General features: G+C 34.2%; 1 pseudogene; it reads right to left on the bottom strand.

Annotated features, from left to right (window-relative positions):
• Positions 1-1,483: 1,483 nt before the first annotated feature.
• On the bottom strand, positions 1,484-4,079 carry LOC120131292 (annotated as a pseudogene).
• Positions 4,080-23,463: the final 19,384 nt, after the last annotated feature.

Below are 23,463 nucleotides of genomic sequence, written 5' to 3'. Positions count from 1 at the left end.
TCCCACACCGTTAGGATTTGAGTTAGTAATATCACCAATCTCCCTATATATACTGCATTCAAGCTTTGCAATTTTTACTAAGGGTTTTTTTTTTAAGAATTTGCACACGGCCTCCAACGTCCTAGCCTAGACCCTGCCAAAAAGTTTGAACAAAAGATAGATAAGAACAAATCTGATCATTTCAACAAACAAACTACAAAAGGAGATGAAACTACTAAAATGTCACCTATAAATTATAAATCAGAGTCGAGCGAGACGAGAATAAAATTAATTTAATAATATATCTTGATGTGAAAATAAAAAGGTAATGAAAAGATATTACTTATCCAAAACAGAAAAAACAATCAAATGATAAATAAGAAATAAAAATTATGTTTTGGCATTAAAGATTTTGTTTTCAAATGATTAAGAAATTTGACCAACGATAGATATTTTGCCAAAATTTTTATTAGTCAAGTGAAATAAAAACTCAAACGATACACGTTATTTATTTTTAAACAAAGTAAAACCAGAAAATTTTCTATTTGAGATAATTTAACAATTGAATTCTTGTCAATCAATGTCATAATGCAATAGTAAATATTTTTTTTATTAAAAATATATTTTTTTCTCTTAAAATTTTATAAATTTATCTTACATTAAATTTATTCTCGTAATATAAAATCATACATGAAGATGCACTTGTAAAAGTTGCAATAGCTCATCGAATTCACAAATGAGCTTTAATTATGTGTGTATGACAGTGAAAGAAGGATGGTCGAACATTTTGTGATTTGTTTTACACATCCATGGCGAGGGTTTCTTTTCTTTCCTATTTGTGTCTTCTCATTTTCATTTTCATTTTTTTCTTTTGGTTGAGTTTCGTGAAGGGAAGAAAAGGAGAAGAAGAAGATAATAAGTAGAAAGGGAAAAAAAAGGGGGAAATAACGAATGAAAGCAGGAAAAAGTTAACCAACTGGTTAGTTAAAGTGAAGTAGTTTGATATTGCTTAAGTAAATCTCGAGTTCAAGGTTTTGTGTATGCAGAAAATTCTTGTTAGGAGACTCAACCATCAAAACCAGATGTGCAACGCTAATCGGTTTGGATTAGTCAAGGCAAAACCCTGTGATAAGAAGCTGAAGAGCAGGTTGAGCAGACCGTAAATGAATATGATGATTCCCCAGTGATGAAATCAAATCCCATGTAAAAATTGTAATATGTTAGAAGGTTTCTTATGTGAGCCTCATATTGGTTTCCAAGGCAGGAAAGATGATATCATTTTTGTTGACCATTTTATGGAATTTGTTAACAGTTGGTTGGTGGATGCATCCCATAGAACAGTTGATGTCATGCAATCAAGTCCTAGAACTGAAATAATTGATACCAAGTTGAATTGGCTTTGAAATCCATGAAAATTATACACTAGAATTATACCCATATTGATTTACTTGTATACCAAGTAACTGATTTATGATACCAATACCCCCAAAACTTACAAAATTAATATACAATCATCTAAATATATGGCTGAGATCCTAAACTGGCTAAGGACTCAAATTGTGCTATATCCAAAGTATATATCTATACTAACGCTATATTTTCTTCTTACTTTATACTACCATGCATTTTCCTCGTTCCCTAAAGGAGGGAAAATGAACAAGAATTAGAGAAAAAGAGGACACCCTTCTTCCCCTATGAGGCAACAAAGTCGGGTAACAATTGGGCGGCAAACCTTTTTCGGTTCTCGATATCGATGTTCTCGAATGCAGATGAAGAGTGGGGTGTGGAAGTGTTTATAGCACCAAACTCATTTGGTTCGCCAATGTCAAGCCTCCTCCCCATTTGCAGGCTTTGGTTTGGGAGAAAAGTTTGGGGGAGACCAAGAGTGAGTGAAACACCATTACCAGGGAAGCTTGGAGCGAACTGCTCCGCTTCGAATCTCGCCATTTCTCCGATTGGATATTGCCCGAAACCTCCTATGAAATTTGTATTGCTTCCCATAAATGAGTTGCCCTCTTTGACAAACTTCATGGAGACCTCGTCGTTTGCCTCTCTTTGCTTGATGTTCATGTCTATTGATGGCACACTAGTTGGGGACTGCAATAGTACTTCGGTGCTCCTTGGTTTCTTAGGACTCCCTTGAGTGATCCCTTCCAATTCGGATGACCCAATGAAGGAAAACCCTGACTGGTTTTGGACATTTCCTTCCAGAGGAGACGTAGACGCCATGGAAATCGACATCGAGGAACTTTTAGCCTGGTTCTCTGCTGGTGCTAGACTTTTGTCTAGACCAGAGGATTTGGATCCTGAATCTTCAATATTCTGTTCTTGCCCCTTGATTTCTTCCAAGTACATCTCTTCCACCATCGGCTTCCAAAGCCGAACTCGAGCATTTATGAACCAATTAGATACCTAAATTATCACAAAAAGGACATCCTCCATTTAGACATGCCACAATTGGACAACTCAAAGCAATGCTGAACTCAAAACAACATAGAATTTAGCCTGTACCTGGCTCCTGGTAAGCCCTGTTTGTTTAGCAAGCATGTGTTTGTCTGAATCTTTAGGATATCTGAAATGCAAATAAACAAAATCAAACACTTGGAAGTTGAAGGATCATCATTGATGAATGCATGGGAATTGTTCAGGGGAATTACGGGTGGAGAAAGTGTTCGAAGAGCCAAGCTCGAAGAACCGAAACTGATCTTCTGGCAATCCTCTTTGAGGTCTCCAAGCATTGTGTTGGACCATCCCCAACTGCTGAAGTGCTCGTTGTTGTCGAAGCTGATGATCCACGAACTTAAGCCTCGACCCCTCTGTCTTCCCTCCTAGGCAATCTTCTTCACCAAAGCTCTTGTTTAGGGCTCGAATTCGACCGATTATCGCGTCTTTCAAACACCGAAACTGCTTAGAGATGGTCTTTAACGCAAGAGCCGTATATGTTCTCGCAGAGCCGATTCCAGCTGCTTGCTCAATGAGGAAATCACAATCTGCATTTGGTGATGGTATTGCCTGTACCTTTGGTCCACCTGGGAAAACAATATCATGGTTAAGCAAAAAAAAAAAAACACAAATTTTCCCAGAAAAACAAATTTGTTTTCTTATACGCTTTTACTTTCAAAATAATCAAACCAAACCCACCAATATATATAATAATAGACATACAATTGTATACAAATCGATAATAATAATACATTTCTATATATTATACGCAACTTCCATACCTCATCAAGCATGCTAATTAACTTTGCTTTCTTCATCTGAATTTCTTGCCTCTCAGCCGTGCTCAGCTCGGCACCGCGTTTCCCACCTGCCTCCCCGTCTGCAGAGCCATCTCCGACCACCGCCTTTGATTCTCCGGTAGCCTTACTGTTGTTGCTATTGTTTCCACTAGTACCCTTTTTAGCCATTTCACTCTTTGTAATCCCACTATTGTTGACATTAACAACCTCATCAAGAAGCTCTTGAGCAGCCTTCAAGTATTTAGAGCTCCACAACACACTTTGTATACCCGAAACACCGTTGGTCACGGCTGGACCAGAAGAGGCCGAACAGCCGGAAACCCGCATGTCCTCGCCCGACACTGCTTGAGCCTGTGATCCGTATCGGGGCTGCTGTTCGGAAGAAAGGGTCAAAGACAGTCCCTGCTGAGCGCGTGGGGTGTCACGTGTCGGTCCATAAGGGTCGATAGGGTTGTAAAAGTTGTAGTGGACGCGCTGTAGGAGGCCATGCAAGGGGGAGACGGTGTCTTGGTTGGAATCGGAGGTGGTAGGGAGAGGGATGCCGATGAGTTGCTGAGCGTAGGAAGATGGAACGTTAGGAGAGAGGGAGTTGAGGAAAACGATGTTGTTTGGATGCGGCGGCGGAGGGGTGTCAGAGTACTGAACATACGCAGGGTTCATAAGTACGAGGGTTTGAAGATCATCCGCCGCTTGGATTTCAGTATTCCCCTGAAAGTACGTCGCCATGGGATATATATATATATATATATATTGATTTCTTCCTAAACGAGCTGTAAAAAGATCTAATGGTATTCTCTGCGCTTTCACTTCACTGAAAAAGATAAACAAAGAGCAAGTATCAGTTGTTGTATAATTAGGTAGGGTAAAACAAAATCCATCCATAATTGACATCAATCAAACTATACAAAACACTAAAAGCTCACACATGAATCAACCCGTTAGAGGGTTTTGCTTGGTTGATGAAGAATTGTGAGAGAAAATTGAAGAGAGGTAGTTTCTAGTTTCTAAAATGGGATAAATGGAGTTATCTAGTCTCTAGTTCTTCATTTTAATTCTCGAAGAAGATAATGAAAAGTATGGTGCTTCTAAGAGAGGAGAGAGAAAGAAGAGAGACTTCGAAAGGGAGATAATTGATTATAGTACCTGTTGTGAGGCTAATTTGAGTGTGCACGTGCTTCGTCATCATCATCTTCACTGCAATGAAAAACATGGAATTTTTAGCTGACAAAGAAACCTATGAAAGTTGAGGAAAAAAATCCAATATACTTTAATAATTTGAGAGAAAGAGATGGGGATATTATCAGCAACATAAACTAGAGTCTAAATCATCCATCTCTCTGAATATGATGTGTGATTTGGTATCAAAATCAATTCAATTCCAATATCATCAAAAAGAGTCCTTTTTGTCAGACTGAATCTCTGCAACTCCCTCAGACTAGAACGAAAGAGATGATTTTTGTAATGTGAAGTTGAAATATATAAATAAATAAATCATTTTGAAAATTAAAAAGAAAGAAATATTTCTGGGTCAGAAGGTTTACAAACTGCTGAAACACGGGGAAACCTCTACTTCCACAAACAAAGCTTAATTAAGAAATGAAATAAATGAAAAACAAATAAAAGAGATGAGGGTGGAGAGGGTCCTACCTCATTTCAACTTTAAATATCTCTTTGTCGTTTTCGTTTCCCCCCCCCCCCACAATTATTGATTTTTTCCAGGTGGAGTTTGAAGATAAGGCAATTAAATTAGGAGTGGAAGAGCTAACCACCCATTCTCGAAATATATTTTTCTTATATATTTAAGGATAAATTATATGTTTAATATATAAACTATCAGTGTTGATCATTTTAATATTTAAATTTTCATTTATTTCAAAATCATACCTAATGTTTTATTTTTATTTTATTTTAGTACCAACCGTTAAAAACTTAACAGACGGTCTGACGTGACATAGCTTCAATAGACGGACAACCAATCTGAACGGTGAACCAAAAGAGAATGACTAGTCGACCAACATAGTATAATTCAGGCCCATCGGATGATGGACCATGGAGATTATAGGATGAATAAATTGAAGATTTCATCATCGATTTGACGATAATGAGATATTTTCCGGTGAAACGAAGGTCAGAATCACATTTACGGGATCGAAAAGATACATTGGTCTACATCATTTAAGCCTTTAATTCATATATAGCCAACATCAAGATGGACCCAGGGGCCGAGAACGAGATAGTCATCCTTTAAAAAATTTAAATTATCATATATTTTAGATTTTTTATATGTATTTTACATTGAAAATGTATAAAATTTTATAAATTTATAAAATCCAACCCTAATATAAAATTATGTGCCGGTTCGTACCAATATGATTTGTTTTGTATCATTAGTCCTAATGTATATAAAGACTTTGAAACCTATCAAAAAGTAAATGCTTTTAACCTATATTGAAACAAAACAAAAGCAGTGGATCCCAACATGAATTTGGAGAATTTGAATCAAATGCTCCGAAAACTGTGTAGGACCCTCCTTTGGTTTCTCTCATGCATCAACCTTTTTAGCAAAATCAAAATTTAATATGGAAAATAAAAGATTGAACCTAATTAAATTAATAATTTAAAACTCACAAGAAATCAAATGGAACCAATCTAATTGATGATATATGTCTATTTTTTTTAAAAAGAAAATAACCTATATCTAGCAGCAATAAGTTAATTGAAAAGGATAAAAGATGGTGTTTATTTCGGCAGCATCGTTCAATGCAACGACTAAACTAATTAGAATAAATTTACTTCTAAAACAGTAATTTATCACGATATAATAATTATTAACTTTTTATTAATTTATTTATTGTATCAACATTAATACTTTGTTCTGTAGCCGTCTATTTTCTAACACTCACATATAACTGTCCGGTATTGTCAAAGAAGTAAGCTCGAGCAAATGAAATCGAACTGATATATGTTTATGGCCGCACGCTTCATTATTTTCATATAATAAATAAAATTACTATAATTTTGATGCTTCCCAATTCATTTAATCATATGATTAAATCAAACTTTCATTATTTATAAATGGAAAGCTTATGTTCGACATATATCAGAATCTCAACGCCGTTGCCTTGCCTTGACACTGACCCCAGTTATATAAATTTACTTTCAATTTCTTCACTTTTCTTATTCTTTTTCTCCGAGAAAATCAATGGCGGATGAAATACTTCCCAAGCTAATACGTATGCATCTTGAAATCCAAATTTATCAACCATTAATTTTATTGATAATATCTAATTTAAAATTTTATTTGTGCTCTGAAAAAGAAATTCTTGATCCGCCGCAGAGAAAATACATGTTATATGTTGTAATATAATTTACGTCGCTGTTTATACCCAAAGAAAATAACCAAAATCTTTTTCTTATTTTAATGTGTTCCCTTAATGGAATCTATGGGATTGTAAAACCCATGAAAGTGGTACACATCACATCGAAATATATTTTATTAATTTTCTTTTCCATGATGATGAGAAGATTGCTTGTAAGAAGTGGGATTATGTGGTTCTCTTTTTTTTTTATTTATTTATTTATTTATTTATTTATTTTGTGTCATTTTCTTTCTACATTTGTTCAAGTTTTGTTATTATGGAATCTCTTTGGGTTGTAGCATTTTGTCTTTTTTTCTAACATTTTAGTCAGTAGTGATGGATTGAGGAGGACAGTTACATACGATCATTCTTTAAAATTTTTAAACATTTATATTTTTAATTAATTTAAATATATCCAAATATGATAAAAGAATGTGTTAGGATCACTTGCACAATGTAAAACTCTTTAGTTTTATATATATTTAAGATCGTTGGATGAGTAAAAATATATAGTTGAGATTAACTCTTTGTTTCTTTTTTTTAGTGAATACATTTTTATTTCCTACTATTAATCCTGTCTATCTATTGTCACTCATCTAACGATCTTAAATCCCTTAAAACTAAAAAACTTTACATTATGTAATAAGATTTTATCCCTAAAAGAATTATTATATAGTTACAACTCATATCACCATCAACTCCATGATTGAATTCATGAAATAAAATATTTATATAATTAATTAATTTTTTTATTTGTTCAAGATATAGGTCCAATGTGTCCAACAAAAGGAAGACAGGGGACCAAGTTTTCAATGTTTAGTATGGGGTTTGGTCAAATGTTTCATAGCGGACCATTGCCCTCCCGAAAGACTGTATACCTAACTTGCATTGTTACTACGAATTCTATGCCGTGTGTTGAAAAAATATCAAACCATGCATTGACAAAGGGAAAATATCTGTACACATAAATGATGTGTTAGGTTTTTCTTCATTATTTGATTTCGATTAATGTTAATATATTATCAGGGTTTTAAATCGTAATTAGTTATTAGCCAAGCATAGCATAATAATGAAATGAAAATAGCATGGAGGATATCATAACCCATATATATATATATATATGGTAAAGTTTACAAATGATTTCGATTATAAGGTGTTGTTTATTAAGTCCCTTGACCATTAAAAGTTATAAAATAGTCCCCTGACTATAAGGTATCATTTTGTTGAGTCCTCCAATTATAAAATGGTCATCCGACTATTTATATGTTCCAAAATCGCCCTTTTATGTTAAAAAATTGACGCACATATGAGATAGACGTTAATCTGTTGACTAATATATGACAAAAATCATATTTTAATGATGTCTATCGGCATCGTCGATACTTTCATGCACTGACTCACTAGCATAATATTTCAAAACTGACTCAATGACATAATGTAAACAGAGATTTGATCCACAAAATACAAATAAAAAGATTATAGGATCATATTTTATCATGACCCAGTTAACAAGTTGATGTCCATCTCAAACGAAAACTATTTTTTAATGAAAATGACGAGTTTGGAACATATGAATAGTCGGGTGACCATTTTATAACTTTTAATAGTCGAGAGACTCAACAAATGTGTTAGGATTGAAGAGGCTCAATTGAATTAACGAAAAATATCATAAAGGGGGAAATTGACAATTTGTAGATTTTAGGGAGTAAGGAGAAATTAAAGGATAAGAAAAATCTTGCACAAATATTTATAGTGGTTCAACTCCCTCAATGAAGTTTACATCCACTACCTTAGCTCCTCACTAAGGATTTTCTAACAAATTCACTAATTTGTTCTTTCTTTTTCAAGGACAAAGAGATAACCTTTACACAACTCCCTGACATATAGCATGCTCAGCTAGAACCAAAAACCCTTTACATGGAAAAAGAATGTAAACAAATAAAACATCTAAAAAGGAAGATGTTTACAAAATTTAGCTCACAAGAACAAAATATTTACAAGAGAAGAGAATAAAGAGTGAAAAGCTCTTCTCTTGTGTTTGATTACTTGGATAGGTGTTCTAACCCTTCTTCAAGTGTCCTAAACTTGTATTTATATGTTGGAATGAAGTTGTGGCCGTTTATAGCCGTTGGGAGTGATTTGGAGCTGTTTGGGGATGTTTTCTTTGTAAAATAAAACTGCCCATTACAGAGGGTATCGGTACTCCTAAAGGGAGTATCAATACTACCTTTGTTATTTTTTAAACTAGCCGTTGGGGCATGATGGTATCGATACTATGCCTATGGTATCGATACTACTATGTAAAGTAGTATCGGTACCCCTTTGGGTATCGGTACCATTTTTGCATTCTGGAATTTGAGCAATGCTGGTAGTATCGATACTACCTAATGAGTATCGATACTTCCCTTACCTTTGGTATCAGTACCATATGAACAATATTGATATTGTTCATGAGGTATCGATACTGTAAGAAGAATATCAGTACTTATTGTCTAGAAAAACATTTTGTGCTCAATTTCCAAGTTAAATGGACTTTGAATTATTTTTGAAAACTTTGAATAAATTCAATTTAAGCCCAAAAACATTTTGCCTTAATTGTTATATCAAAATATAGTTTCACAATCTCCCCCTTTTTGATATAACAAAACATTTGAAAAGTTGTTTTTGGCAAAGCTCCCCCTTAATAAAATATTTAATGAAAAAGATACCAAATGTTGGAAAATGTATGAAAATGTTCAGCTCCCCCTTTTTCATTAAGAAATTAATTTTTTCAAACCAAACTTCTCCCCCTTTTTGTTATATAAAAAATAATTCAACTTTAAAGTTTAAAAATAACATTGGAGAGTAAGTGATAAACTTGACATTAAAAACATTTGAAAAATCAAAGCTCCCCCTCAAAAAGTGCATTCCAAATAAAAATTTGAGTTTAAAAGCTTGACACTTAAACAAAATTGAATTTCAACAAAAAATAACAAACATGTTAGTAGCGCATGAAATTCAATATATCCAAGTCTAAAATACTTTATGCAATACCAAATGTTGAAATTAAGTGCATATGCATAAAGCTTTCCAAAAATGTTATGCATTTGAAAATCTTGATATCAATTGTTAGAGTGATATCATTTGCATTTTTAAATTACATGCATAAACATTTAAATTTAGGTAAAAAAACTTAATTTTTTTTTAAAAAACAAAGCATTTGGAAAATTGATATCAATTGTTAGAGAGATATCATTAGCATTTAAACCCAATTTTGACCAAAAAATCATTATGTGAACTAAAAATTATGAAAAATCATTAAATCTTTAAAATGTTCATCATAACACCCTTTTAACATACATGAGATATAAAGCATAAAATCATTTAAAATCAGAACTCTTGCATGCTTAAAACTAAATGAGCAACCAAATAATTCAAATTAAAAAGCTTTAAGCTTAGAGATTATCCATTCCTTTTTAAATGTGGCTAGAGCATTTGAATATCTTCATTTTCATCACCATTGCTCCCACACCTACAAGATACATTTAAGTAGATTTTGGTATCCAAATTGCTTTTGATCATTGGATGTTAGTTTCATTGCCTCTTGTTCCCTTAGGAACCCATACTTGTCTAATTTTAAAAGACATTTTTCTTTATAGGATAAGCATGTTCCATATGATCATGAAAATGACAATGTGAGCATTTTGTCATTTTTAAACATAATGAGTTGTTTTGAGAAATTAATTCTTTTTCTTTTGTTAAGTTTTCAAGCTTAACTTTCAAATCAAAATTTTCTTTTTCTAAATCATTGATTTTAACTTTTGAAAGCTCTAAATCAATTTTCAAAGAACCATTTTGTTTTTCAAAATCAACTTTTTCTTTCAAAAGGAAATTAATTTCAAAAATCATTTTTAACTTTAAGTTTTGAAATTAATTTCTTATAATTGGAATTCATGGTCTCAAATTCAAAACACAACTCATTGTAAGCAACTTGTAACTCATCAAAATAATAAGAATCTAATTCATTTGAGTTAGAAGTTACCATTGAATCTTCTTCGATGGCTATGAGGCATAGGTTGGCTACTTCATCATCATCATTGAAGTCATCTTCATCACTCCAAGCTGCCACAAATGCCTTTTTCTTGCTTGATCCATTCTTCTTTAGGAGGGGATATTCATACTTGACATGCCCCGTTCTTTGACAATTGAAGTACATCGGGGGACTCTTCTTATTGCTAGATTAATGCTTCACTTCCTTGGAAGTCATGAATCTCTTGAATCTTTTGAAGAGTTTGGCCATCTCTTCTTCTTCATCATCGTCTTCATCCACCTCTTCACTTGAATCTTGATTGCTCTCATTGGTGGTTTTGAAGGAAATGCCTACCTCTTTTTTTTTCTTATTTTGTTTCTCTTCATCTTCTTCCTCTTCTTTCACCATCAACTCATGAGTGAGAAGAGAATCAATCAAATCGTTCATTGAGAGTGAGAAACTTTAGGTTTTTAGCTTCGATAATCGTCGTCTTCTTCGATTGCCAAGACTTTGGAAGAGAGTATATCATCTTCCTCATAAGCTTCTCATTAGGGATTACTTCTCCAAATCCCTTGAGACCGTTGACAATCACAAAAACTCTACCCGTCATAACTTTGATGTCTTTATCGGTTTCATCTTTAAATTCTCGTAGCTATGGTTGAGAAGACTTATATGGTTTCCATCACTTTATCGGTTCCTTTATGAGTGACTTGGACCTTGTCCCATATCTCCTTCACATTGGAACAAGAAGACACTCTTCCATATTCATCCAGGCCTAATGCACAAAAGAGAATGTGCATAGCCTTAGCATTGAGTTGGAACTTCTTATTTTCTCCATCATTCTAATCGTTCATCTCGCCGGTTGGAATGGTGTAGCATTTCATGATAGAGTTCCAAGCTCCTAGATCATTGGCTTGAATGAATAGCATCATCATATTCTTCCAATAGGCATAATTTGCTCCATTGAAGTAGGTGGCTTGTTGTCCGGTTATGAATCTTCAATGTAATAGGACCAGAGGTTGAAGTCATCTCTTTGTCGGTTGCATCAGGAATTGGTAGAGCTTCTTCGAGGATTGTCTCAAGGATGTGAAGCCTTCTAACGAGTCAAGTTTTGATACCAATTGTTAGGATTGAAGATGCTCAATTGAATTAACCGAAAATATCATAAAATGGGAAATTGGCAATTTTTAGATTTTAGGGAGTAAGAGAAATTAAAGGATAAGAAAAATCTTGCAAGATATGTATAGTGGTTCAACTCCCTCAATGAAGTTTACATCCACTACCTTATCTCCTCACAAAGGATTTTCTAATAAATTCACTAATTTGTTCTTTCATTTTCAAGGACAAAGAGATAACATTTACACAATTCCCTAGCTTTTAACAGGCTCAACTATAACCAACAACCCTTTACAAGGAAAAAGAATGTAAACAAATAAAACCTCTAAAAAGGAAGATATTTACAAAATTTAGCTCACAAGAACAAAATATTTACAAGAGAATAGAATAAAGAGTGAAAATATCTTCTCTTGTGTTTGATTGCTTGGGTAGGTGTTCTAACCCTTCTTCAAGTGTCCTCAACTTGTATTTATATGTTGGAATAAAGTTGTGGCCGTTTATAGCCATTGGGAGTGATTTGGAGCAGTTTGTGGATGTTTTCTCTACAAAATAAAACTGCTCAGTACAAAGGGTATCGGTACTCCTAAAGGGAGTATCGGTACTACCTTTGTTATTTTTTAAACCAACTAGCCGTTACTAGCCGTTGGGGCATGATGGTATCGATACTATGCCTATGGTATCGATACTACTATGTAAAGTAGTATCGGTACCCCTTTGGGTATCAGTACCATTTTTACATTCTGGAATTTGAGCAATGTTGGTAGTATCGATACGGTACCCCTTTGGGTATCGGTACCATTTTTACATTCTGGAATTTGAATAATGTTGGTAGTATCGATACTACCTAGTGAGTATCGATACTTCCCTTACCTTTGGTATCAGTACCATATGAATAATATCAGTATTGTTCATGAGGTATCGATACTGTAAGAAGAGTATCAGTACTTATTGTCCAGAAAAACATTTTGTGCTCAATTTCCAAGTTAAATGGACTTTGAATTATTTTTGAAAACTTTGAATAAATTCAATTTAAGCCCAAAATTATTTTTCCTTAATTTTTATATCAAAATATAGTTTCACAAAATGTCTTATAGTCAAGGGACAATTTTGTAATTTTTAATAGTCAAGAGACTAAATAAAACAACACCTTATAATTGTAGGATCATTATGCACTTTACTCAAATATATATTGGACTTGAATTATAAAACTTCATATCTATTACTTTAAAGTTCATGGTATACAATGTTTCTAGGGATATAACTAATTAACATGTACACACACGACTACTTCCGATAATTTTTTAGCTAATTAAATGATGTGATACTTTTTTTCTTTCATGTTTATTTTGTATTTTATATTCAAAGTTCATTGTTATTTCTCTTAATAATTTTGTTTTTAAGATTCAAATTTAAATTTTTATCTTCGAAATACAATTATCTTCTAAATACAATATCTTGTTACTGCTCCCAATAATGATCAGTAATATTGCAATAATTTTAATCCCTCTTACAAACATACCACTTGCATGTGCATGCAAGTTTATTAACAATTTCTTTCAAGAATGTTGAAATTCAAATTTTTATATATTTAATTAGATGATAATTGTCGAAGTTATCTTGTGGTGGTTTGAATGTGTAGAGTTTTTGAAGAGCTCGTCACGTGGTTGGAGTCGCCGTCAGTCATTTCGGTTGGATACAACTGAATCCTTTAAAACTTGGTTTGTGTCTACATCGGGATAATAGCTGGGTTCGTGAGTCAATTACGCATAGAGAATGTTGAAGTACCCTCGTCCCACCCGAAAGTTGGTATCTAAAAGGGGGCATATTGTCTCTTAAAAGATGTTGTAAAAATAAACTTAATACAACTTCTAATGACGATAGATAATGATACAAAAAATAATATTTAAGCCCCTAGACCCGGCCTAGACGTTACGAGTGAATCTAGGCGGTCTCATATCATATTAAAAAATTCTTATCATATTTAAAACACAGTTGAAAATCCATATAACAATATAATACGAGAAAATCCATATAAGAGTATAATATGAAACTAACCATCAATAAGGTTCATACTGTAAACATTTATATATACATATATCATAAAAACCGTATAAAAAAATATACATAACAAAATACTGGTAATATAGATGTATCAAAACAGTATAAAAAACATGTTTCACCAAAATATAACAAAAAGGGCATATAGAAATATACAGTGGTACAAAAATGAGGAGTGATCAGTCCTTCTGATGCCAAGTCTTCTAGTCTATTGTTTGATACTATCTAAAAATATTAAAAATTTAAAGAGTGAGTTAAAAAGCTCAATGTATTCCTTACGGTGTATAAAAACATACAGGTAAAATACTTCGGTAAAAATCAGTCCATCAAATATGATTTGAAAACATAAACTACCCTCATTCGAACACTAGAATGTGTAGGTTCCCCTGAACCATACACCCACATGTACACCCGCTAAGGACCTGATATGTATAACATAAGGACATGCGGTAAGGACTTACCCTGTGCATAGAGCAGAGGAGCCTACGGTAAGACTTTCAAGTCATAGACTAGGCCTGAGATACTTCCTCCAATAATACCCCATGAAAGTAATAAACATGTATGTATCTTAGTAAAAACGATAGTTTAATTCATTAAAATATGAAAATATTTCATATTCCAAAATCAGATAAAGAAATACAATAACAAGAGATTATATCATAAATATACAAAAAATCAGATATCAAGTCAACCGTATTCAAAAATTAGATAACATATTATAAAAATATTCAACATTATCAGAATTCTAAAACAGTTCAGATAGGTAGCTCAAAATAGTAATGTAACACCATCAGGAAACACACATGTATCAGTCTTAAAAGCTGATTCGGGGCTTTCGAGTCAGAATTTGACAAACATGCCATAAAACCAGACTCGGGAAGTCGAAAAACGTTAGGAGGTAGGTTTTCGGAAAAGTCAACATCGATTAACGATCAACGACGGTCAATAGTTAACGGTTCGTGGTAAACCGATTCGATTTGGTTCGGGTTAGATCGGATCGGGTTGGTGTTGAAAACATTTTGATGTTTCGATATAACAAATTAAGTTAAATGAATTTTAATATTTTACAAAAGATTTTCTAAGTATATTCGATGTAATTATTCGAATATCAAAATATTACTCCAAGTCTTTCAAAGTTCATTTTAATCCTTACTAAAGTGTAAAATTGTGTTTTATACTTAAACTATTTTAAAACAATTTTACAAAGTATTTCGAGCCTTAATCAAGCCAAAAATATTTTCTTTTTAAAGGATTTCAAGAAAAATCAGATTGTCCAGGGGGTACAGATTCCCCCCCCCCAAGGGGTATCGATTCCCCGGGAACAGATTCCCCCCAGGGGTATCGATTCCCCGGGTACAGATTCCCCCTGCATGGTTTGGCTCCGAGAAATAACAGATTACTCAGAGAGAACCGATTCCCCCCTTGAGGGTACCGATTCCCTCACTGTTCATCAGCCCAACGGTCATAATATTTGAATATTATGAAGGGGTATCGATTCCCTATGAAGGGGTACCGATTCCCCCCATTCTGGGCAGCCTATTTTTGCAGAAAATCATTCAAACGGCTCCAAAACATTCCCAACAGCTAGATATGACTTCAAACACATTACAAGATATAAATACAAGCTAATGACACTTGAAGAAGTAAGAGAACAATGATCCAAGCAATCAAACACAAGAGAAGAGTTTTTCAATCTTATTTCATCTTTCTCTTGTAAATATTTTGTTCTTGTGAGCTCAATCTTGTAAACACCTACCTTAGAGAGGTTTTCTTGTTTACATTTCTTATCCTTTTGTAAAGGGGAAAGGTTCTAGCTAATCCCGTGTAAAAGCTAGGGAAAGGTTCTAGTTTATCCCGAAAAAACTAGGGAGTTTGTAAGGTTACTCTTTATCCTCAAAAGAAAGAACAAATTAGTGAATTTGTTGGAAAATCCTTGGTGAGGAGCTAAGGTAGTGGACGTAGACTTTGATTGAGAAAGTCGAACCACTATAAATCGTTGTGCAATTCTCTATCTTTCAATCTCTTTACTCCCTAAACACAAAACCGTTCCGACCCCTCTTTGCAAACCGTTCCGGTTATCGATTCGAGCTTCCGAAAATCCTAACAATTGGCATCAGAGCCTAACTCATTAAGACGTTTTAACCACCTTGAGACAATCCTAGAAGAAGCTCTACCAATTCTCGACGCAACCGACAAAGAAATGACTTTTTCCTCCGGTGCTTATTATCTTGAAGAATATCCTATTATGGATTCACAACCGGTCAAGAAGCCACCCTTCTTCAATGGAGAAAATTATGCACATTGGAAGAATAAGATGATGTACTTCATTCAATCATACAATCTAGGAGCTTGGTACTCAATCATGGATGGTTACTCATTTCCACCCGGCAAGTAAAACGATTGGAGTAGAGAAGAGCAGAAAAATTTTCAGCTTAATTCTAAGGCTATACATATTCTATTTTGTGCTTTAGGCCCAAATGAATATGGAAGAGTCTCATCTTGTTCCAGTGCCAAAGAGATTTGGGATAAGCTCCAAGTCACTCATGAAGGAACCGACGAAGTGAGGGAATCAAAGAAAAGTCTTCTCAACCATAGCTACGAGAACTTCAAGATGAAACCCGATGAATACATCAAAGCTATGACGAATAGATTCTCTATGATTGTCAATGGTCTCAATGGATATGGAGAAGTAATCCCAAATGAGAAGCTTGTGAGGAAGATGATTTACTCTCTTCCAAAGTAGTGGCAATCAAAGAAGACGACCATTATCGAAGCAAGAAACCTAAAGTCTCTCACTCTCGACGAGCTAATTGGTTCCCTTCTCACTCATGAGATGATGGTGAAGGAAGATGAAGAAAGGGAAGAGAAGAAAAACAAGAAGAAGAAGAAGAAGAAGAATGAGGACGTAGGCATCAATGAAAGCTATCAAGATTCAAGTGATGAGGTGGGTGAAGACGATGATAAACAAAAAGAAGAGATGGTCAAGCTCTTGAACGAACTCAAGAGATTCATGATTTCCAAGGAAGTGAAACATGAATCAACCAAGAAGAAGAGTCCCCCGGTATGTTTCGACTGTCAAAGAAAGGGGCATGTCATGTATTAATGTCCTCTTCTAAAGAAAAAGGGGAAGAAGGCATTTGTTGCATCTTGGAGTGATGAAGATGATTCCAATGATGAAGATGAAGTAGTCAACCTATGCCTCATGACCACTTAAGAAGATTTCGAGGTATCTTCTAACTCAAATGAATTTAATTCATTTACTTTTGATGAGTTACAAGATGCTTATAATAGGTTGTATTTGGGATTTAAGACCATGAATTCCAAATATACGAAATTAATTTCAAAACTCAAAATTGAAAATAAATCGATTTTGAAAGCTAGAGTTGATTTTGAAAATCAAAATGAAATTTTGAAAAATGATTTAGAATTCAAAATAAATGATTTAAAAGAAAAATTTTGAGTTAGAAGTTAAGCTTGAAAGCTTAACAAAAGAAAAAGAATTAATTTCTAAAAACAATCTATTATGTTTAAAAATGGCAAAATGCTCACATTGCCATTATCATGGTCATATGGAACATACTTGTCCTTTGAAGAAAGGAAAACATTTTAAAATTAGGCAAGTATGGGTTCCAAAAGGAACAAGGGGCATTGTAACTAACGTTCAAGGTTCCAAAGCAATTTGGATACCAAAATCTACTTAAATGTCTCTTGTAGTTGTGTGGAAGCAATTGTGATGAAAATGATGATATTCAAGATGCTCTAGCCACACATGAAAAAGGAATAGGTAACCTCTAAGCTTAATACTTTTAATTTTGGATTATTTGGTTGCTCATTTGATTTTAAGCATGCATGAGTTTTGGTTTTAAATGATTATGCATCATTTTTTAATCTCATGTATGTTGAAAAGATGATATGATGAACATTTTAAAATTGTAATGATTTTTCAGAATTTTTAGTTCATCATAATAAAATTTGGTCAAAATTTGTTTCAATGCAAATGATATCTCTCTAACAATTAATATCAACTTTTCAAATACTTTGATTTTATAAATCTTTAAAAAAAATTGACCTAAATTTAAATGTTTATGCATGTGGTTTAAATAAAAATGATATCCCTCTAATAATTGATATCAAAAATTTTCAAATGCATAACATTTTTAGAAAACTTTATGCATATGATCTTAAATTCAACAATTGGTATTGCATAAAGTATTTTAGTCTTGGATATATTGAATTTCATATGCTACTAACATGTTTGTTATTCTTTGTTGAAATTCAATTTTGTTTAAGTTCAAGATCCTAAAAGAAAAATTTTATTTGGAATGCATTTATTGAGGGGGAGATTTGATTTTTTTTCAAATGATTTTTAAAATGTCAAATTTACTACTTACTCTCCAAAGTTATTTTGAACTTCAAAGATTAGAGTCTTTTTGATTTAACAAAAAGGGAGAGAAGTGTGAAGGTGTTAAAGTGGAGACGTGTTAAAGTAAGGGGGAGTAATTTCAAACTTGATTTCAAAATCTTAAAATTACTCAAATGTTTTGTTATATCAAAAAGGGGGAGATTGTTGAAAACATTTTGATGTTTCGATATAACAAATTAAGTTAAATGAATTTTAAGATTTTACAAAAGATTTTCTAAGTATATTCGATGTAATTATTCGAATATCAAAATATTACTCCAAGTCTTTCAAAGTTCATTTTAATCCTTACTAAAGTGTAAAATTATGTTTTATACTTAAAACTATTTTAAAACAATTTTACAAAGTATTTCGAGCCTTAATTGAGCCAAAAATATTTTCTTTTTAAAGGGTTTCAAGAAAAATCAGATTGTCCAGGGGGTACAGATTCCCCCCAGGGGGAACAGATTCCCCCCAGGGGGTATCGATTCCCCCCAGGGGGTATCGATTCCCCGGGTACAGATTCCCCCCTGCATAGTTTGGCTCCGAGAAATAACAAATTAGTCGGAGAGAACCGATTCCCCCCTTGAGGGTACCGATTCCCTCACTGTTCATCAGCCCAACGGTCATAATATTTCAATATTATGAAGGGGTATCGATTCCTTATGAAGGGGTACCGATTCCCCCCATTCTGGACAGCCTATTTTTGTAGAAAAATCATTCCCAAAAGGCTCCAAAACATCCCCAACGGCTAGATATGACTTCAAACACATTCCAAGCTATAAATACAAGCTAATGACACTTGAAGAAGTAAGAGAACAACTATCCAAGCAATCAAACACAAGAGAAGAGTTTTTCAATCTTATTTCATCTTTCTCTTGTAAATATTTTGTTCTTGTGAGCTCAATCTTGTAAACACCTACCTTAGAGAGGTTTTCTTGTTTACATTTCTTATCCTTTTGTAAAGGGGAAAGGTTATAGCTAATCCCGTGTAAAAGCTAGGGAAAGGTTCTAGTTTATCCTGGAAAAACTAGGGAGTTTGTAAGGTTATTCTTTATCCTCAAAAGAAAGAACAAATTAGTGAATTTGTTGGAAAATCCTTGGTGAGGAGCTAAGGTAGTGGACGTAGACTTTGATTGAGAAAGTCGAACCACTATAAATCGCTGTGTAATTCTCTATCTTTCAATCTCCTTACTCCCTAAACACAAAACTGTTCCGACCCCTCTTTGCAAACCGTTCCGGTTGTCGATTCGAGCTTCCGAAAATCCTAACAGTTGGGCCGATTTGGTTTTGGGCCAAATAGATTAGGTCAAGCGGGTTGAGTCAGATCGGTTACACTGGTCGGGTTGACATGTTTCCAGAAGCTCCACCAGGCGGTGGACAAGCCCTATGCGTAGCGACGTTGAGTGGGGGCGTGTAAAGCTTCTTCGGGGGTCAAAAAAATTATGAAAAAAAATTAATATTCATTTTAAGGGGTTTTGCGACACTTACCAAGCTCGGTTCATATTGGTGAACGATGAAGAGCTCGATTTTGCAATGTCAAAAACTTTTTTCACTTCAGCCCTTCACACTCCAACGGAAACAGAGACAAAGCACCACTTGACACGGGACTACACAATGGTTACAATGATATGTGAGGTGTAGCAAATGGAGCTACGGTCCATGAAGAAACGTCGTTTTAAATTTTCTTGCTAAAAGAGGTAAGTTTCAGGGTTTGGGGGGTTTTAAACCCAACATATTTTAAAATGGTATAATTATGCCATAGGTCCTTCAGTCTTTGTTACTTTCTAAATATGGATCTAAATTTAATTAAAATTTCACTTTGGTAATTGAATTTAATTAAAATTTCAATTTAATCCCTAGCATTAATTTTAAGAAAATTTTAAGCCCTAATTTGGGGTATGACAACTCTCCCCTTAGAAAAAATTTCATCTTTAACCATCAGAATACTTCTATTCTGAAGAAGTCTCTCATCCCAATCTAAAATCTGAACCGGCTCCTCCTCATAAGACAAATCAGGTCTCAACTCTACATCCTTGATATGAATGATATGACCTAGATCTGGACGGTTTCGCCTCAACATGGATACATGGAAAACATCATGAATACGACTAAACTAGGGAGGCAACTCAAGATGGTAAGCAACATGTCAGACTCTCTTTAAAATACGATATGACCCAATAAATCTTGTACTCAACTTACCATTGTATCCAAATCTCAGTACCTTTTTCCACAGAGATACCTTAAGAAAAACCTGATCTCTAACCTCAAACTCGATGCCTTCTCATCTTTGATCAACATATGATTTATGCCCATCAAACGCATCTCTAAGGCGAGCACATATCATTCTGATAGTATCCCCAATCTTTCAGACTAACTATGGACCCAAAGTCTTCTTATCATGCAACTCAATCCAACAAATAAGAGTACGACATCTACGTCCATACAGAGCCTCATACGGTGCCAACGAATACTTGTCTGATAACTATTATTATAAACAAACTCGACTAAGGGTAATAAATATTCCCAACTACCACAGAAGTCTATCACACAACCCCATAACATATTATCCAAAATTTGTACCATTCGCTCTAACTGACCATCAGTCTACGGATGGAAAGTTGTACTGAAATTCAAATGAGTACCCAGAGCCTCGTGTAAAACCTTTCAGAACCTAGAAGTAAACCTCGAATCTCGATTGAAAATGATAGACAATGGAACACCATGAAGTCTTACGGTCTCAGAGATATACAACCTAGCCAGCTTGTCCAGAGAATAATTAACTTGAACAGGGATTAAATGAGATGAATTCATAAGTCGATCAACAATCACCCAAACATAATACTTTTTTGAATGAGTTAGAGGAAGATCAGTAATAGAATCCATCGTAATGTGCTCTCACTTCCACTCAGGAATCTTAATAGGTTACAACAGTCCAGAAGAATGTTGATGTTTTGCCCTAACTTGCTGACAAGCCAGACACCTCATCACGAAATCTAAAATATCTTTCTTGATGCCAACCCAATAATAACGCTTCTTGAGATTCTTATACATCTTTTCCCCACTAGGGTGCATAGCATAAGGACTACTATGGGCCTCCTAAAGGATAATCCATCTTAACTCATCATCTTTAGGAACACAATAATGACCATAGAAACACAGAATGCCATCTTGATCAAAAGTATACCCTGAGCTCGATCCTTACTCAACCTGCTCAATAATGAAAAACAATGAGCTATCAATGAGCTGTTTGGTCTTAATATCCTTGAAAAAGTTGGTTTAACCTATAAGTCTGCCAATAGACTGCCATCACCAGAAAAACTCAACCTAGCAAACAAGGCTTTCATATCAGATACCACTTTATGGCTCAAGGCATCGACCACCACATTGGCCTTACCCAAATTATACTCTAACTCACAATCATATTCCATCAGAAGCTTGAACCATTGACGTTGTCTCATATTCAACTCTTTCTGAGTAAACAGACACTTCAGATTCTTATGGTCAATATAGATATAACACTTATCTCTGTATAGATGGTGTCTTCATATATTTAGAGAAAATACACAACTAACTTCAAATTACGAGTGAGATAATTACGCTCATGTCGATTTAACTGCATAACGCATAAGTGATAACCTTCTCATCCTACATCAAAACACATCCTAGTCCAGTGTGAGAAGTATCATTGTAGATAGAAAAATTCTTCTCCGACTCAGGCTGAATCAATACTTGAGCTTGAATTAGAATAATCTTTAGTTTCTCAAAGCTAGCTTGTTAGAACAGTCTTCAGTTTCTCAAAGCTAGCTTGTTTATCCTCAAACTAGACAAATGAAATGTCCTTTCTCAGCAACTTCGTCAAAGAAACTACAATAATTGAGAACCCCTCGAAGAAAAGACGATAATGACCAACTTAACCCGAGAAGCTACAGATCTACAAGACGTTATTGAGTTGATTCCAGTTCAAAATAGCCTCCTCTTTACTCGGATATACCCAAATACCCTCAGCAGAAACAATATACCCTATAAAGGTCACCTTGTTGAGCTATAACTCACATTTAATCAACTTGGCGTACAACTTGTTCTTCCTCAGAGTCTACAGAACAATCCTCAAATGCTCATCATGTTCTACTTTAGTTCAAGAATACAACAATGTCACCAATGAACACAACCATGAACTGGTCTAGGTACAATCAAAACATCTTATTCATCAGATCCATAAAGGTAACAAGGTATTAGTTAACCCGAATAGCGTCATTAAAAAATTATAATTCCCATATCGAGTATGAAAATCTTTCTTTGGGACGTCAAAATCTTTAACCTTGAGTTGGTAATAACCAGACCTCAAGTCTATCTTCGAAAAGATATAAGCCCATCGAAACTAGTCAAACAGATCATCGATCCTAGGCATAGGATATTTGTTTTTAACTGTGAGCTTGTTCGGTTTTTTGTAGTCAATATAGAGTCTCAATGCCCTATATTTCTTCTTGACAAAAAGAACTAGGGCTCCCTACTATGAAACATTAGGTCGAATAAATCCCCTATCCAATAATTCTTGGAGTTGAACTTTCAATTCCTTAAGCTCCTTTGGGGTCATATGGTAAGGAGCCATCGAAGCTGGTGTAGAACCAGAATATACTTTAATCTCAAACTCAACTTCTCTATCCGGTGGCAATCTAGGCAACTCTTCAGGGAAGACATCAGAAAATTCCCTAACGGTCTAGATCTTTCAATGTCATATCGGAAACTTCTAGTATTAATAATATAAGCAAAAAAGCCTCGGAACCCTTCCTGATCATCTTTTAACAAAAACAGACACAACATTCGTCAGGAAGACGTTCCCCGATCATCATAATCTTCTTGTTATCAAGAGTCTTCAGAACAGCTCTCTTGGTCTCACAATCGAGATTAACTCGATGCTTATTCAGCCAATTCATGCCAAGAATCAAGTCAAAATCCTCCAAATATAACTCCATCAGTCCGACCAAAAAGATCTCCCCATGAAGCTCTATATGACAACCCCTATAAATTCGGTCAAACTCTATGGACTGACTGTAATACCCCAAACATCAGGTCAGTGACTAAAGTATAAGAATTTAAAATTTAATGGTTTAATTTGAATAAATTGAAAAGTTTAAGGACTGATTTTGGGATTTTTTATCTAGGACTTTTTATCAAAGATTGAAGAATAGAAGGGCATTATGGTCTTTTAGCATGAAATGAATGTAAAATTCATTTTAAAGGACATTAAATCATGTGGGAAATATAGATAAGGAAAAGTCAAGAAACTTTGGTTATCTT

This window comes from Hibiscus syriacus, unplaced genomic scaffold (assembly GCF_006381635.1).
Source record: "Hibiscus syriacus cultivar Baekdansim isolate YM2019G1 unplaced genomic scaffold, ASM638163v2 tig00110551_pilon, whole genome shotgun sequence".
Lineage (NCBI taxonomy): Eukaryota > Viridiplantae > Streptophyta > Magnoliopsida > Malvales > Malvaceae > Hibiscus > Hibiscus syriacus.
This window is presented reverse-complemented; position numbering and strand designations above follow the sequence as displayed.